This window comes from Sitophilus oryzae, unplaced genomic scaffold, assembly GCF_002938485.1.
Source record: "Sitophilus oryzae breed Bouriz unplaced genomic scaffold, Soryzae_2.0 scaffold_1372_pilon_pilon, whole genome shotgun sequence".
NCBI lineage: Eukaryota > Metazoa > Arthropoda > Insecta > Coleoptera > Curculionidae > Sitophilus > Sitophilus oryzae.
The window spans coordinates 713,433-727,841 of record NW_022146029.1 but is presented as its reverse complement, the minus strand read 5'-3'; positions in this window follow the sequence as shown (position 1 = coordinate 727,841).

The following is a 14,409-nucleotide window of genomic DNA, read 5'->3' as shown; positions in this document are numbered from 1 at the left end:
ATTCACATGTCTTAAAATACTTGTTTTCCCGACGTTGCCACCTTTCGTACAACATATTATTATGTGGCAGGTTTCTTCACTTTTTCAAATATAACAATTAATATTTTAAAGAAGTACGTCAAAAAATTTTAATTGCTTTAAATAAAGAAAATAGCTATTGTATCCTAATATGTGTTAATTCGCACGTTAATTCGCCAGAATTTATCTTTAATATTGACCTAACCTCTTATTTGAACAAAGTGAACAAAATTTAACCGAATTGTAAACCGTGAGGCATATTAAACATGTCACAGTTTGAGAAATTAAACGATACCTTTAATTCGCACCCTCTGAATTATTTAATTGGATTCGTTCGCTGTTACGGCTGCGGGCAAGAAAAGGGTCTAGGTACTTTATTTCGATGGTTATCATATTTTATGATATACCGCAGACCAAATATCTCTAATTGAGTTTTTTGTTAAGTATCCTTTACGATTAATTTATATACCATAAAATTCTACACAATAGATACAAATGATACTTTTTTAAATAAAGGAGATTTTATTATTTTTTTACTCTCTTCTTTTCTTCTTATTTATTTTTTTCAAAAATTTATTTTTTTTAACGCACTTTATTTTTCTATCAATTATGACCTTATGGCTTTATCACCAAACCTACAGTTTTTCTGAACTACCGTAATTCTCGCTTACTTTTACTAAAAAATACACTAAACACAACCAAACTTATATGGAATCATCTATTATTTTTCAAAATTTTTGACATGTATGGGCATTTAGTGTTTATGAACAAAACTCAGTCCTTACCAAAGACTATTAATAAAAAATAATCCATATAGCAATAAAAAAATAATCAGTTTCCAAAATAAACACAATGGTATTTTATTTGGTTTCTCAAACGAAATGAGATTTATATTTTTAATGGTCAAAAAGCAAAAACAGAAAGAAAATTGATAATTTTTATAATCCGTGTTGTCATCTCTAGCACTTATGCAAGCTTCTATCCGCGCTGGCATGCTTACTAAATTATTAACGTTGTCTTGGGGTATGTTTTCCTATTCTGCTAATGCCGCATCAACAAGCTCTGCGAGATTTTCTAGATTGTTTCGAAGAGCTCTAACTCTTCTTTTGAGCTGGTCTCACAAGTGTTCGATAGGGTTTAGATCTGATGCAGGCCTGATCAAAACTATGACACCTTCCGCTGCAAGACATTCTTTAGCCACTCTGTTGGTATGGGGTGGTGCATTATCGTGCATGAATTTAAAATTATTCCAAATTGCTCTCCAAATTATTCCAGCTCTTCAAAGCCTAAGGATTGATTCTAGCACTAAATCAACATACATCCGACCCGTTAAAGTTTGTTAAAGTGGTAACAATGGAATTTTTGCTTCCATCATAATACCTCCGCGAACATTACAGTCTCTCCTTTATATCTTGGTACAGGTTTGGCAACCTGGAGTCTCGCTGGTCTTCCTGGAGCTCTGAAAACCCGAATTCAATGGTCATCTGATCGTAGGCCAATTCTGGTATCATCCGAAAGAAGAACATTTTGCCAATTCTCAATTGTCCAGTTTTGATGTTGAAGGCATTAATTTAGCCGGTCACTTTCATTTTTCTCAGATAACTGGGACCCTTAACTCTCTGCTACTGTACAACCCTCGAGCATGAAGCGTTTTTCTTATGGTTTCATGTGAAACGTTCACACCTGTCTTTGAACTTGTCTTTGTAGCTCTGGATGAGAAATATTGGGATATCTTCTAGCAATTTGGTACACAAAGCAGTCTTGCTCAATTCTGACTCTTTGACGACTTTGTGTGTCCCGTTCTTGAGAGTTCCTAGTTCCAAGTATCTTGCATATGTTTTTGATACAACACCCTGGGTAACGCCTAATATCTACGCTACGTCTCTTTAGGGCATTCCTTGTTCAACGAGAGCAATAATCCTTCCCCTTTGTACATCTGTTAATCCAACATATGGCGTTTTTTATTTTTTTGGATCGAATGAAAATTACCGGACAATCGTGATTTTACTACTGAATACAAAATTCACAAGAAAATAAATTGTACCAATCGTTTATTCTTTATTATCATGTTTATTTACAACTAAGAAGCAAACTTTTTATAGTAATAAAATAAAAAATGCTGCGAATTTAAAAAATAAAGTTGATGACGATTGCTAAGAGAGGAAACGTCAGATTGAAAATATAATTATATCAGCTAGTAAATCAGGAGAAGTCATAATGGCAATATGAAATTTGTGCTATCGTATCTTTTCAAATAGAGCCAGAAAAAAAAATAAATACAAAATTGGGAAAATTAGACTTCTTTCAAATATCCTCGCAAGTAATAGGATTTTTTAGATTTGGAAATATTAGGTTGTAGATTTCAGCCAGGGCGTAACTCTTCTTTATTTTAGTCATCTTTTTATCTCTTTTGTTTTAAGAGATCTCTGTTGTTCACATTCTTATATGAGAGACCATGTATAGTTGCTGCATTTTATAGTATCTTCTGTTTTTCGGTTTTCTGATGCTGCTGTGACATTGGTTCACACTAATGTATGTTTACTACTACTGTAATATTTTGTATGTTGTCTACTGTTATCAACAATTAATAAAAAAAACAATTTGAAGGTGACACGTGACTAAATATACAAGGTGGTCCGAACTGTATTCCGGAAACTTTGGCAGCATATTCTGAAAATAAAAATAAGTCAAAAAGTTCGTATAAATGTATATCCTAAAATGCTTACTTTCAGAGATATAGGGTGTAGAAATTTCATTTTTATTTCGATTTTTTCTAAATAATTTCTGAAGTAACGTCAATATTTGGATGAAAATTGGTGTCTGAGAGTTTTTTGATATGAGAAATTTGATTTTGGTGTCAATATGACTCCTACTAGTAGAGGGCGCCACCGACATGTGTTTTAACTGATTTGAAGCGTAATAACTTTTTGTCCGTACTTGTATAAAATTACTGAGCAAAAAAATATACATCTCTGTGTCTTTTTACCTAAAAAATATCTCTTTGTAAAAATCGCTACGAGCAATCGTTCTTAAGATATTTAGAATGGAAATAGACAATACATGTAATTATTGACGAAAAAACACGTTGAGTAGATAAAATTATTTCACTGAAATAATAAATTTGGGAAATTTATTATTTTTAAATTAATCACAATTTTTTTGCAAAAAATGATGATAAAACAGTTTCTGTTGAACTATTGGCACAAAAACATTTCGAATTTATGCTTTCAGTCTAATAACTATTTAATCAACATATTCAATTTTATGTCAGTGATGACAGGTTTTGATAATTTCGATTCCAAATATCTCGAAAACTATTTCTCGTAGCGATTTTTTCCAAGAGACCTTTTTTAAGTAAAAAACGTCGTAAATGTATATTTTTTTACTCAGTAGTTTTAACCAGGTACGGACGAAAAGTTATTACTCTTCAAACCAGTTAAAAAATATGTAGGTGGCGCCCTCTACTAGTAGGAGTCATATTGACATCAAAATCAAATTTCTCATGTCAAAAAACTTCCAGACACAAATTTTCATCTAAATATTGACGTTACTGCAGAAATTATTTGGAAAAAATAGAAATAAAAATGAAACTTCTACACCCTGTATCTCCGAAACTAAGCATTTTAGGACATACATTTATACGAACTTTTTTACTTATTTTTATCTGCAGAATATGCTGCCGAAGTTTCCGGAATACAGTTCGGACCACCCTGTATATGAACTATATTATCCTTGTGTCGTATTTATTAGAATTGATTTTCTAGCGAAAAAAGATGATTTTTTAGGCTATATTGCCAGAAGAATCGATGATATAAAATGTTTAAGCTTATATATAAAAAACACGTTATTTTATTAATTTTGAATTGTACAGGGTGGGCCAAATTCGACGCTTTTAAATGGTAACACCCTTTTCTATAGGAGATAGACAAAAACTAATATGGTGTCTGGAGCTCAATTTTTGTCAAAAACATAATGGTGCAAACCGCATATCGATATCTGTTACCGTTTCGGAGTTACGGGGTGTTTTTCAAAAATATGCATTTTTAACAAATCGCTGTAACTTTTTTGCTATGGAAAATTTTGTATTTTTATGAAAACATTTCCGAAGCACCTTTTTACGTAGAATTTAATAGTTTTAAGTATATTTTTTTTAAAATTAATGATTTAAGAATTGTCAACAGAAAATTTGATTTTTTATATGGGACACCCTGTATATTTTTAATTTATTGAAAAGAATTTAAAATTACCTTTCCAAAAATATAACACACTTGATATTTTGCTCGATTCCTCTTCGAGATATAGAGTATGTAAAAATTCGACCGCTTTAAATAAGTAGGCTTTGAACGGCACCAGCTGTAATGCAAAAAAATTCTAGCTGTGAGCATCAATTAAAACGAAAATAATATTTGCTATGAGAGATGCAGAATTTTATAACAATTTAAAATATATTAAACCAACATCAACACATTTAAACTATCTCTAATAACAATAAAAATAAATAGCAAACCAAGACATGAGATTTTGCTGCAGGCGTTCGACATGTCGACCGTGTTCTGTTATCGACAGACGGGGCAGTTTTTGAACATTTCTCGCGGAATTCATTAACTCAGTGGGGGTGAAAGATACCCTCTCATAACTGCTAAGTATTTATAATTCTTGTCTAGATTATACGGAAGTATAAGGAACATTTATTCTTCCGCAAATGTATCCATAGGATTAGATCCATGGGCACTGTCAGGCGGCCTCGACGGCCAACGGCTGGTATCTTGGTTAGCTATTCAATTATTCTTGAAATTGGCTACAAAAATTTGCTGATAACTTCAGCGTTCAGAGGCGGCGCGTTGTCTTGCTGGAAAAATATATTTTCGAGTTCCATTAAGGGCATATCATCAATAAGGGGTCCAACTACTAGTTTAAAGTGGCGAACTTTTATAAATTCTGTATTTCGAAGGGGATTATCACAAAATATCAAGTGTGCTATATTTTTGGAAAGGTAATTTTAAATTCTTTTTAGTTAATTAAAAATATAGAGGGTGTTCCAAATAAAAAATCAATTTTTCTGTAGATAACACTTAAATTATTAATTTTAAAAAAATTATACTTAAACCATTAAATTCTACGTAAAAAGGTGCTTTGGAAATGTTTTTATAGAAATACAAAATTTTCCATAGCAAAAAAGTTACAGCGATTTGTTAAAAATGCACATTTTTGAAAAACACCCCGTGACAACTCCGAAACGGTAACAGATATCGATGTGCGGTTTTCACCATCATGTTTTTGATGAAAATTGAGCTCCAGACACCGATATTAGTTTTCGTCTATCTCCTATAGAAAAGGGTGTTTCCATTTAAAACCGTCGAATTTGACCCACCCTGTAAAATATTCTAATATAGTAACTTATTAGTAAACGAACATACATATTTCTTAGTATTAAAACACTGAAATAAATAATTGTAATAAATATTGAAACTTGTTCCTAAGTTTAACATGCTTTACAGCCGCAAAGTAGAACTTTCACACCTTGGGTATTTAAAAGAAAACTTGCATTATAGTTTCAGAGGTTGCCTTAAACAAAGGAGGTGTTTGCGTGCTCTTGCAATGTGGTCAACCTAAAGTTTGTTAAACTGTTCATGCCAGTCTACATAAGTCCATATGTCTTCTCAGCTTTACACAACAGCTAATGTAACAAGAAGTTAGAACTATTTAATTCCTCAACTAATATTTTTAGTGGCATAAGTTTTAGTAAATATTCTTTTTTAGCTATTATTTAAAATAATGAATATAACAAACAATAATCGACTTAAAACAGTCTGGATATTATCTGAAAATATGAGGTATTTTATTACAATGAATATATATAGTTTTTTTATTTCTAATTATACACTCACCGACACGAAAAACGGGCACCTTAAAATGTTGATGTATTTTATAGTTTAATATAAACTCACCGGCAAAAAAAAACCGGCCACTAAAAATTAGTCCCAATTTCAAAGTTGGATTTCTCGCGAACCACTCATTAGATTTTGATGATTTTTTTTTAAATTTTAAATTAATCCCTTCTTAACGGCTGCTACGTCAGAAATTTTTATTCCGAATTTATTTTAAGCATATACAGGGCACACAATAAGACGAAGTTATTTGCCCGAACTTTGTAACACCCTGTAGGGTGCAGCAGCTGTAGTAGCTTTGCTAAATCAAATCACATTGTAGCCTTATCTTTTGTGAGCAATTTGTTTTTTTAATCACGACATTATCTCTGTTTGTATTGGAGATACGCTGCTTTAAAACGAACGTCTCGGAAAAATGCTTCGCAGGCAGACAGTTTTATGTGTAAATAATCAAAAGGCGATATAGGCGAAAACGGATTTATGGGTATTTGCAATATGACAACAACGGTTGTCAAATTAGAAAATGCCATTATCTATGATGGATGTTGCTCGTATTGTGGCTTTAATTGAGGACGGCCGAAGTCAACGTTATGTGTCTGTGTCTGATACCCTGGATATATCTCGAATAACAGTCCAGGATGCCTGGAATCGGTATATGAAATCGGGAAATTTCACCAGGTCAGTGGGTTCCGGAAGAAAACGGAAGACAAATGCAACTGTCCGCTTTATTGTCCTGAATACTTTACGAAATTGTAGAATTACAGCATTTCAGAATCAACATCTGCTACAAACGGTGCGTAGAACTCAAGTCAGTGAGAGGACAATGCGACGAAGACTAAAAGAAAACAGCTTGTCTGCAAGGAGGCCTGCCACAGGACCCCAGCTACTTCCAAGACATCGTCGGGCACATCTTCAGTTTGCACGTTTACATGTGAATTAGGATATTGAGCAATATAGATTAAAGTCCTTTTCACGGATGAATCGCGGTTTTGCCTTTCCGAGACGTTCGTTTTAAAGCAGCGTATCTCCAGTATAAACAGAAATAATGTCGTGATTAAAAAAGTGAAATGCTTACAAAAGATGAGGCTACAATGTGATTTGATTTAGTAATAGCTACTACAGCTGCTGCACCCTACAGGGTGTTACAAAGTTCGGGCAAAAAACTTCGTCTCTATGTTGTGCCCTGTATATGCTCAAAATAAATTCGGAATAGAAATATCTGACGTAGCATCCGTTAAGAAGGAATTAATTTACAATTTAAAAAAAATCATCAAAATCTAATAAGTGGTTCGCGAGAAATTCAACTTTGAAATTGGGACTAGTTTTTAGTGGCCGGTTTTTTCTGCCGGTGAGTGTATGTTGTTCAAGATGGCCGATTTTGATGATTTTTTAGTAACTTGTACCTAAATTAAATAATTGTAGTTAATTTGACTTTTTAGTATCTCATTCTAAATTAAAAATGAGAATTTTCATCTGTCAATTATACAAGGGAAAACAAAATGTTGTTATTTTGGCGAAAGTTTGAAACACCCTGTGGAATTTGCTAACAAAGCAAGGAATTTAAAAATAATTTCATCTTTTAGATACAACTTTTCTCAATAGTTTGTTTTTTGATTCATCCCAATATAATAGCTTTATTTTTATTGGAGATAAAAGATAGATCATATATACTTACGTGGAAAATCAACGCCATAATTTTAGCATTAAAAAATATGTCTCCAACATCACGACATGCCATTTTCAAACCTTCTTTATTGCACTTATGAAACGTTCAACAGGTTTGTCTTTCTCGAGGAACTTACTTTGCGCATGCGTATTAAAAGTTCCACGTATTTCCAAAATAATTTTATACGGTTTTACAAAGTACAAATTATACATTTTTATGGAAACCAACTTTTCATTGTCATCATATTGTCATAACCATATGTCATAATCTTATTTCCATTGTGTAAGGACACTTGTTTTTTGCGTTTTTCAGTTTAAAAATTGTATTAATTACTCTTTTATTGACCGCTTTTATACGCCACGGATGCAAGTGTGTTCAGTGCGAAGTTAATTTTAAGTTTGTGCAATTATATTTTTATTTTTTTTCGTTGGACTTTCTAAATACTCGTTAAAATGACTAGAAAGTGTTTAGTGCGTTAAAGTTCTAATATAAAGGTCCCCGAATTATCTTTTCATAGGCAAGTAAAGTATTCATTTGTTCTTTTTTTATATTAAGCCACATGCATACTTTCTGGTTGGATTTCCTAAGAATATTCAAATTCGTACGGAGTGGCTAAATGTATTTTTTATATAATTTAATTTTTGTGAAAGTAAACCTTCAATTTATTGTTCAAATATAAGCATTTTACAAATTAAATTTTTAAAATTAATGTTCAAATTTGGCGCGCGGACCATAGGTCGTCGACTAGGATAGATAGAATAGAACACCGCGTGTGTAACAAAAAAAGAAGATAAATGGAAGTCATTGATATGTTTGCGACAGTTTCCATAGTGATTTACTTATCCACGTAAGTATATATGATCTACTGTTAGAGGTCCTCATCAACACACTTATAAAGTAGTTTTTATCGTTTTTCGTAATGTCACTGTCATTGAAAAGTCATATTGTTATTGTTTATTGACGTTTACTCTAGTAGAGATGATTTTAAGTTCTGAATTATCGGCTATTGCTGCTTTAATTGATCATGGTAAACAGGGGCGGATACAGGAATTTATTTTAGGAGGGGGCCAGAATAAAAAGCAATGTAGAATATGCTTTTTAGGGCGCCTTTTGTTTACCCAAATGCCTAATATTTAACACAACTTACAGATTTTAGGGGGGCGGGGCCCCATGGGCCCCCCTCTGTATCCGCCACTGATAGTAAATATTAACTTTTGGAGTTAAAACCATATCAGCTAGAGTAACTGCTAACAGACAAAAATAATATGATTTGTCAAAGACAGTAACATTACATAAATCATAAGCACTATTTTATAAGTCTGTTGATTAGGACCAAAAGCTAAGGCATGGTTTTAATGTAAAAAATACGAAAATGTCTTCTTCAAAAGCAAATATCTCAAAAAAAAATAAAGCTATGATGAATCAAAAAACAAGCTATCGAGAAAAGATACAACTAGATGATAAAATTATTTTTAAATTCCTTGCCTTGTTAAAGGTTTATATATTGCGTTCTAGGGGACCGATTTTAATGATTTTTTAAGCATTTTAAGCATTAATTATAGTTATTTGACTTTTTATTATCTCTTTCTGAATTTAAAATGAAAGTTGCCATCTGTCAATTATACGAGGGAAAACAAAATGTTGATATTTTGGTGAAAATTTGAAACATCCCGTGGAGCACGTTAAAATACATGAAAATTTTAAAGTGTCCGTTTTTCGTGCCGGTGAGTGAAGTTCTCTATAAAACTTGATTTAAATAAATTTAACCAAAAAATGTCAGTTTAAAATAACAAATTTAAAAATTTAAACTTAATTACTTTGTTTATAAAGTTTCTAAAAGCATCTTATTTAAACTAAAATCAAAAAACAAGCTATCGAGAAAAGATACAACTAGATGATAAAATTATTTTTAAATTCCTTGCTTTGTTAAAGGTTTATATATTGCGTTCTAGCGGACCGATTTTAATGATTTTTTAAGCATTTTAAGCATTAATTATAGTTATTTGACTTTTTATTATCTCTTTCTGAATTTAAAATGAAAGTTGCCATCTGTCAATTATACGAGGGAAAACAAAATGTTGATATTTTGGTGAAAATTTAAAACATCCTGTGGAGCACGTTAAAATACATGAAAATTTTAAAGTGTCCGTTTTTCGTGCCGGTGAGTGAAGTTCTCTATAAAACTTGATTTAAATAAATTTAACCAAAAAATGTCAGTTTAAAATAACAAATTTAAAAATTTAAACTTAATTACTTTGTTCATAAAGTTTCTAAAAGCATCTTATTTAAACTAAAACGTATAGCAGATCAGCAGATTTCTTTCTAAAGTGAAGTTAATTAAAAATACTTTTAGTATACAAACAAATTAAACTTAGCAGTTTGTTTTTGTTTTGTTTTGCCCTAAAAGCTTTATCACAAAACTAATTAAAACAGTGTAAACTAAAAACCACTGATGCCCCTCAAACTAATCATCTTATCGTTGGCTTTTCTATCGCATCGCAGCGCCGCGCCGCTGAAACCACCTGCCTATTCACTTAAAGCTTTTAATAGCAAAGTGCGGTTTGATGGATCCTGTTCTATGTAACATGCATTAATCCTTTTGCGTTATATATAATCTATAGAAAAGTAAATAATTACAGAACGTGATTTCATATGTTTCATATTTCATTCTACCAGTTTATCTCTAAAATATGAAAATCAAAACAAACAGTATTAATGTTAATACACTACATTTTTACATCAATTTTTTTTTTAAATTTGGAATTTTTTGAAAAATTTTTGGATTCTTTTTGAATTCTTATTTAAAAACATAATATCCTCATATTGTGGCAACATAGGTAGGTTAAATTTACAAAAAAGAAAACCCAGAAAAGATTCAGCGGTTCTCAAAATGTAAGCGAAAAAATCATTTTTTTTTATTTTCAAAGTAAAATATCTGGGTTATTTTGGACTTATTTGAAAAAAGGTAAAGAGATCATATGTTTCTTTTATCGAGATCTTCCAGCCCTGAAAATATTTGCACTGTTCCCCTAATTTGACCTCACCCTGTATTGTCATTTTAACAGAACATCAACGGTTTTTAACAGACAACTGTTAAAAAATTAAAGTGTCCTTGAATTGTTTTATATAGATATTCTAAATCGTGTTTTCTTTGATTTTTTTTGTGTTTCTTTGTCCCTCACTAAGGGAGGCACATTTACAATGCCTCCTATGTGACACCGATTGCTCGTCAATACCAGTTAGGAATTGCACTGCATCAAAGTGTACTCCAATCCCTCATCGGGCAGGACGAAAAATGTGCCAAAGTGCGCCGCGGGAAAGCTTGCTAAACTTATTTATTTATTATTATTTAAGACTCACCCGACTGCTCCACAAAAGACTTGCTCCAGAGGAAGCAAAAGCGAAAACACTCCTCCGAAAAGGGGAGAGCAAAGAAACCAAGAAACAACCTGACTCATCTCCATCAAAGGGCAAGAGAGGGAGAGAGAACCTCTCACCTCTTCTCCGGCAGGGAGAGAAAAAAGCCAGGATGGAAAGCCGTCCAACACCGGGAGGCAAGCAGGGACGTATCACCAGCTTTGCCGCTATTGCTGGACAAATGAAAATGGCGATGCTGCCAAAGGATTTCCCAGAGGTTGCTCTGACCGCCGACCAGCAAACGTCTCTAGAAGAGGCTATACTGGACGAAGTAGTTGCGATCGGATGGCAACACAACGATCTACAAAATGTGGATCAGCTGCGTTTTGCGGCGATACACTTTCGAGTGGGCATGATCCATACCATACCATAACTTGGTATACTGATGCTTCCAAAACCAATACGGGAACAGGGATCGGAGTGTTTGGGCCGAGAGCTAATTACTCCGAACCAATGGGCACTTACCCTAGTATCCTACAGGCAGAAATCTACGCTATCGAGAGATGCGTACAACTTATCTTAGATAGGAACTATCGGAAACAAGAAATAGCCATCTTATCTGATAGTCAAGCAGCGTTAAAGGCGATCAACTCAGTATCAATCTATTCGAAATTGGTCAAAGAATGCATAGAGAAGCTGAATAAATTAGGCAAAGAACAAAGTCCTCCTACACTGGGTGCCTGCTCACCAAGGAATAGAAGGCAATGAAAAAGCAAATAATCTAGCTAGGAAAGGAGCGAACACTCCACTAACTGGACCAGAACCGTTCTGCTTTCCAAGTGGTAACCAACTCAAGGCGGAACTCAAGAACTTGGAAGATTCCATCCGCAACCTGGAATGGAGATCTTGTAATGGTCTAAGACACTCGAAGAAGTTTCTGAGGGCTTATGATCAAGAAAAATCACAGATCTTCCTGGGTCTGAGTAAGAACAATCTTCGGATTGTCACGGGGTTTTTAACAGGACACTGTCTCCTCAATGAACACCTCAGTAGATTGAAACTAAGAAGAAACGGCGAATGCAGATTCTGTGGGGAAGATGGTGAAACACCAGTACACCTCATCACTGAGTGCGCCGAGACGACAACCATTCGTGTCATGAATTTTGGTACGACTGATATTGGAGATGGAGAACTACCCTCTATAAAACCGTCCCAGATACTGGCTTTTGTCAAAGCCCTGGGACTGTATGATGAGTTATGATTCAAGAAAGGGGGACACAATGGATCTGTAAGGTCGAAGTGATTAACCCCCCTCCCACTCATTCTAAATTCTAAAATTCTAATGATCCTCATAGAGATACACAATCATAGATTGTGTATCTCAAGAATCGGCGAATTGGTTGGTGGAAATCGCACCTAAGCTTAAAAATTGGCAAGGGCCGGAACTGATTGCAGTGATGGAAGAAAACATCCCTAAAGGGGCGGCCATCACGGTCTTTCTGCCGAGGAGCAAGGGGAAAGACACCACCTACCTGCTGAGCCTTATCCAGGGTCAGAACTTCAATGTAAGGACATCGAGTTGGCGAGTCATCAACTCAAGGGGAGGAGGGTCATGATCGGGTCCTCACAATAGGAATTGACCTCAAATCCAAGGAGGCAATAGAGAAAGAGGGACATATCCTCTATTAGGAGGGACCAAGTTAAAGAGATGGAGAAAATGGAGACAGATCCTCCAGCCTCCACCTCATGGGTTCCTCAGCCGGAGGCAAACTCCTCGACTGTGAAGGGTGGCACGGAGGGTCAAACTCCAAGGTGTGTACCCTCGGAGGAAGAACTGTTGTCAGAGGAGGATGCTGTGTCCCCTCTACTACAGGGGTATGACGGGTTAGGTTAGGGGGGCACAATAGATCTTTAAGGTCGCAGTGATTAACCCTCCTCTTACTCATTCTACATTCTACATTCTAAGACTCACATTGCATGAACGTGTCTCAACTTAAGTAGATATCTGCGTTATTGCTTGTTTACTAAGTATTTTTATTATTAAAGACCAGACTTTTCTCAATGATACCGAAAGAACTAATAAAAGAATCTTGATTCAGCACACATCAAGCAAAATTAAATTCTTAAAAGATTGAATTTTCGTAATAACACTCTAATAGCGTTTCTTAACGCTACGGGTTAACAAGACTTCTTGTCTTGTCTTGAAAAAAAAATAAAGAAACTTTTTGTCAAGAAAAAAATTGTCTTGACGTTTTCTTAACGCTTCATATCTTCGTCTTGACTCAAGAAATTTAAAGATCTTGAAGTTTCTTGGTTAACCGGTGATCATTGAAATCGTCATTGCGTTGCTTGCTAACACGGAATCTGGTAGTTCCCAGACATTTATTTGTGTTTTTTAACAAGACATCGCACCTCGCACGATTGTACGAGTACGCCTAGCTTTCAGTCGAGCAAGGTTATTATTACAAAACGATAGTCTGTATCATTTTTGTTATACTTGTAATACCAGGTTGTGAATAATGGTCGTAAAAAGTATATTATATTAATTTTATCTCTTATTTTACCATGATGATTGGGTTCTTAGGTAGAAATCTGAGCAATTTGGCTCAGATTTCGGTACAAAATATTTACAAAGCGATAGACAGAAACGTAAGCGTAAGTATTTTAGTAAATATAAGACAAGTGAGACTAGAGACTAGTAAATATGGCTAAGACAAGTGAGAATGATCAGACTAAAAGCGTAGTTGGTTGCGATACTTAGCGACAGCAAATGGACAGTAAAAATCAGCTGCATTTACTAATGCAGGATAGTAGCACTAGTAGTACTACCAAAAAAAAACTATGGTGAACACCGGTGCCAAAAACAAAAATGGTAAATTACTCAAATGTATCCCATGTTTTCAAAAGCATGAAATGTGTTGACTTAAAAAAAAACTCCGGAGACTGAAATACTATAATAAAACTACTTGGATATAGTCTATAGTTCTTATTTTGAGTCCCCGACCGACAAGTGGAAACGTTTTCTTCTTGATCTTGGGGAGAACTTCTACAATCAGAGGCTGTACAAAAATTTGAAAAAGTATTTAAAGCTAGTTATTTTGATAGATCCAAAATTTTGATGATCTAAAAGATCCAATACCAGGAACAGCGCCGTGTCTTGAAAAAGACGATAATAACAAATTCGATAATAGAATTCTATTTAAGATAAGCTAAAGATGATAATTCCAGCAAAGTCTATTTAAAATATTTTAATACTCTAAATAGGTTTTGCTGTTTTACTTTAAATTACATGTATTATGTGTATTTTTATTATATTTTTTGTATTTTTTTTATGTGTGTGTATTTTGCAAATAAATGCATTTAATTCATTTTCATTGTTACGTCAAGATATTTCAAGATTTCTTGATTTCTTGACAAGAAATCTTAGTATTGACTTGAAATTTCTTGTCTTGACTTGAAATTTAAAACTACTTTTTGTCT